General features: G+C 34.2%; 1 pseudogene; it reads right to left on the bottom strand.

The window, feature by feature from the left end:
- Window positions 1–450: 450 nt before the first annotated feature.
- On the bottom strand, window positions 451–1,986 carry LOC116115944 (annotated as a pseudogene).
- Between the last annotated feature and the right edge of the window lie 3,512 nt (window positions 1,987–5,498).

Below are 5,498 nucleotides of genomic sequence, written 5' to 3'. Positions count from 1 at the left end.
TGGTGAACTTCTGGTCAGCAGGTAGGCCGTTATACAGATTCCAGCTACCACCGATGGTGGTTGTTGGAATTTGGCAAGTATGGGTCATGGGGGTGTTTTTGATAATTTTTAAACTTTTTTTCAGGGTGTATTTAATGAAATTAATAACCTTATGGGGTCAAAAAGTAATTAAAAAATAGGGTAATATTTCTGGAATAATGTGCAAAACATTATTTGGAGAATAGGATTAGGAATATGTGCAGAAATAATAAGCCAAACATGCCCAATGATATTACTACAATTGTAACAAACGCCACCCAATAAAAAAGGGTTTCTACAAATGCTAATTGCGAGGCCAGGCTCCAATTAAGCCCAAAGGGCGGGCAAAAGCCACAGGCTCAAGCAATAAACCTAGACTAATAATCTAGTTTACAAGCACATAATCAATCCAATTATGTAAGCTTTTGACCGCTACAAGCAACTGGTGGGTTGAACTAAACCAGAAGCTGTTCCATCAGCATTGCTACACGATGCTGATGCCAGTTGATTCTTGTATGTAAGCTTCACGTTCTCCATTCTTATCCTGGAGCATGGATACTTTGAACTGCAATCAAACTTCACGGCTACTGCTGTTGCGATGTTCCATGAACGTCTTGGTATGTCACATCGTATTTTAACACCTGAAACCTGTCATTCACAAACAAAAAAATTGAAGTTGATTTTATTGTAAAAATACTGTTAAACTTTCGAGATAAAAACAAGTTGGTCTAAGACTCAAATATTATAGATTCAATTGATTTTTCATAAAAAAACCCTTTTGATAGTACCTTGCCAGCAATTTAGTTTGTCAGGGCAGTAATTTTGATCGACAATTTGGGATTTTGGACATTTGTCTCACTGCATGTTGAAAAGATGTTCCTGGCAAACCCACTGCTTTGTCTCCCCCAAGATTTGATTCTGAGTCCATTTTGAGTACCAGTAATGTTGCTGTTTTAACTGTTACATTTTGCACTCCAGGCTCTTTCAAATCCTCCCCAAACTCCCAATGCTGCACCACAGACCAACCAAAATATAATATATATCTGTTCGTATTTTTAGTCCAGTTTTAACTTTAACACCACAAAATGGGATACGTTTCTTACCTAATTCCATGTCCAGGGCCGCATGTGACATTTTCGATCCACAAGTTGGTGGTTCCGGGGCCAACTGAGACACAGTCATCGCGGTCGCGATCCTGGTGTTGTAGATCGAGACGCCGGTCGATAACTGGATATGAATACCGTCAGTGTTGGGGCTTTTTCCGGAGGCTGAGATCCTCACTTCTTGCATTTTCACGTTTGTGCAACCGTTGAAAAACATATGATAAAGTTGGCTGTTTAGCGTGTTATCCATTGATCACAATGTTGTTGGAATTCGAAAAGCCTATTGACTGCCCAAATCATAGAAAAAAACTCCCATTAGCACGACTTTCCATGAAAAAGAAACAATTAATTAACCTTAAAGAAATGGTTTATACATAAACGTAAGGACAAGTGGGTCATTTCATTTCACTTACCGTGGCACACCCAGGGCAACTTTCCCAGAGTTTTGCAAGCCCACAAGCCAGTCCCTTGCCCATCAAGAATGCCACCATTAATGGTGATTCCATTGACATGCTGAAGAGAGCCAATTCCCAGATTTTCCAATGACATTATAATCAGACGGAGCAACAAGCGTCCCATCGATTCTTATCGTAATTTTACTGCTCTTGCATTTGCCTGAAAACACCGCACTGCGCAGCAAGAACCGTCCTTTCGGCACATAAACGGTTGCAGCCGCGGCCGATCCACAGGCCTTAGCCCAAGCAGCAAGAAACGCCTTGGTTGAGTCACTTTTGCCATCGGCTTTCGCCCCGAATGAGACGACATTGAAACTACTAGAACTTGCTGAACATGAAGGGAAGAAGAATACAAGATTAAGTGAAACAAGAAGAAGAAGGAGAAGATTGTAACTTGTTTTGTTTGCCATTTTTTTTCAGAAGTGTTTTTTTCAGGAGTAGGAAGGAAGAGAGAGCGGTGCTGATGGAGTTGAAACGGTTGTGAGGGGTATTTATAGGATTTTAAAAAAATGAATTTAGTTTTGGATAGTGGATTTGCATGAATTGGAAGCAAGCTGCGCCGAACTTTGAGAGGGGATTTTGCTTTTTTCATTTTTTTTTTTGGATTTCTGGACTAAACTATCCTTTTGTGATCCTTTGATAGCTTGAATTTATGGTTAGTTTGTGGATGCATTTGGGTTACATATAGTTTTTATTTAATGAATAGGTTAATTTTAAAATATTTTCATTCTAAATACCTATGATAATATTAATTTTCTTATTTTTTATTATACGGATCTATAGAATATCGTGTAACATTAACACTTAATCTAAAAGCTTAAATTACTGGTATAAACTTGATGTCAATAATAACTATTTATGTCATATTCATTTCTCGATAATTAAGATTCTTTTACAACACAACAAAATTAAGATAAATAAGATAAAACAAGATGTCAAAATTTCTTCTATCTTCTATCAAGAATAAATGGTCCATTTGTTTTATTATTTTGGATAAGATTTTAGGAATAATATTGGGTAGTTGAATAGGAGAGTATTACGAGGTAAAATTTAAAAATTTATTAAAAAAATCCCTAGGTTTGCTAATTTAACTAAACACCCCAATATGTAAAATTTTTGTAAAATAACAAAAACACCCCCACCACCAGTAGTGCCAGATTCTGACCACTATTGTTGGAATCTGGCCTAAAAATTACGTTATAACACAGATCGGTCGGATCTGGTGGGTAGGGCGTCGATATGGCATTTTTCAGCCATATCCACCACGAATTTGGCTGGAAAAAGCTAGATCTACAACCAGATCTGCCATTGATGGCCGCAAAAGTCCATCTTTGGCCGTCAACGACTGCTAAAAATGTGGCCGTCGTTATAGGTCAACGATGGTCATTTCCTTGGCCATCGCTGACGGCCAGATCCACAGAAAATGCTAGATCAGTGAATTACCGGCCAGTTCTGGTCGTGCTGTAGGTCGTTGTGACAGATTTCGACTACCACCGACGTTGGTTTCTGGAATCTGGCAAGTATGGGTTTAGGGAGTGTTTTTGTTAATTTTTAAACTTTTTTCTGGGGTATTTATGAAATTAATAAACTTAAGGAGTCTAAAAATAATTAAAAAATATACTAATATTTCTCAAATAATGTGCCAAACAATATTTGGGGAATAGGATTGAGAATATGGGTAAAAATAATTTACCCAACACACCCATAATTTTCTTTCCCTCTAAACACCTTCTCTGTCTCTCTAGATATTGCAGTATTCCGGACCAGATTTCGGCTACCCTTATTATATTTTAACTACAATGATTGCTTGCTCGATTTCCAAGGTGAGATTTGATGAAATATTGCAGCTCCCGGAATGTGTTGCTGGGCTTACATCTTGACTCTCAACTTTATCAGTGCATAGTGAATCTAAAGTTTTTTGAGAAATTATGTATGTGAGTTGTTTTAATATATGCTTCATCAGTATCTAATACATTAATATACTAATTTTTTGTTTTAGTGATTCTAACGTGTGCACAACTCTGCACATATTTTTAGTATAAGAAAAAGAGAAATTCAACANAGGCCTTAGCCCAAGCAGCAAGAAACGCCTTGGTTGAGTCACTTTTGCCATCGGCTTTCGCCCCGAATGAGACGACATTGAAACTACTAGAACTTGCTGAACATGAAGGGAGGAAGAATACAAGATTAAGTGAAACAAGAAGAAGAAGAAGAAGATTGTAACTTGTTTTGTTTGCCATTTTTTTTCAGAAGTTTTTTTTCAGGAGTTGGAAGGAAGAGGGAGTGGTGCTGATGGAGTTGAAACGGTTGTGAGGGGTATTTATAGGATTTAAAAAATGAATTTAGTTTTGGATAGTGGATTTGCATGAATTAGAAGCAAGCTGCGCCGAACTTTGAGAGGGGATTTTGCTTTTTTAAAATTATTTTTGGATTTCTTGACTAAACTACCCTTTTGTGATGCTTTGATAGCTTGAATTTATGATTAGTTTGCGGATGTTTTTGGGTTACATACGGTTTTTATTTAATTAATAGGTTAATTTTAAAATATTTTCATTCTAAATACCTATGACAATATTAATTTTCTTATTTTATATTATACAGATCTATAAAATATCGCGTAAAATTAACACTTAATCTAAAAGCTTAAATTATATGTATAATCTTAATGCCGATAATAACCATTAATGTCATATTTATTTCTCGATGATTAAGATTCTTATACAACACAACAAAATTAAGATAAATAAGATAAAACGAGAAGTTAAAATTTCTCATATCTTCTATTGAGAAAAAAACCATTATATTATATATACATCCTGACTCTTGACTTCATTAGTACATAGTGAATCTAAAGTTTTTTTGGAGAAATTATATACATAGGTTGTCTTGATATATGCTTCATCAATATCTAATACACATATTTCTACGTATAAGAAATAGAGAAATTCGACAGTTTTTTTTTTTTTTTTTCTTTTCTTTTAAAGAAAAGTTGTGCATGATGAAACTTGATTGCATGTACAATAGGATAATTTAGTAAATCAATACGCAATCAAAGTAATACAAAGGACAAATCAATGCACGTACATTTAGCTTGTGAATCGGAGGAATAAATTAATATACAAACAAAGGTTACAAATTAATTAGCTTAATTGATCCAAAACAAAGCGAATGGCTTGACTCTTAACGTGACAAAACAATAATGAATGGCCACATTAACCCACTGAATATAACGCAAATATCAATCTTTTAATCTTAATGTTAATCGGTTAAAATTTTTGGCCCCCCTCTTTGCTTTATCCACAATTTCAACGCCTCTTCATGTCCTCTCAATCTTATTTTCCTTAATTTTGGTCGGTTTTATTGTCACTATTTTTGTGATTCGTATGAATAATTTTGTGTGCAATACGCATTCAGAAAAAAGAGTTTTTTTTTTCTCTTTTAATCACTACAAATCTCTCGTTAAATGTTCAAAATGAATTATTAATATATACATAAGATTTATAATATAATTTTTTATTAACTTTGTAATATGAAATAATATGACATAATGTGAAATGAATTTTAGATTAAAGTTTTTTTTTTAAATAATAAAAAGACTTAAAAAAAAAAAAAAATTGAAGATGTGAGCATTTGATGTAACATGGGCTTAAACGTGACAAGTGGAGTAGAATAAGGAGAAGAAATCGGCGACTTTTCGTTATAAAAACTTGACCTCACTTTTTCAATACAGTTTTTTTTTTTTTTTCGTTTAGCTTTTAATATTTATTAAATTTGGATTTTTGTTGTTACTTATTAAATCCTGACCTCACTTTTTTTTGTTTTTTGTCACTTTTAAACCTATGTAACGGTCATCCTTTCTCCAAAATAAATAAATAAACATTATAAACTAAAATATTGTCTCACTTTCAATGTTTTGTCTCAA

Source organism: Pistacia vera, unplaced genomic scaffold, assembly GCF_008641045.1.
Source record: "Pistacia vera cultivar Batoury unplaced genomic scaffold, PisVer_v2 Contig757, whole genome shotgun sequence".
NCBI lineage: Eukaryota > Viridiplantae > Streptophyta > Magnoliopsida > Sapindales > Anacardiaceae > Pistacia > Pistacia vera.
Note: the sequence above shows the minus strand (reverse complement) of the source record. Positions and strands in the feature narration are given on the sequence as shown.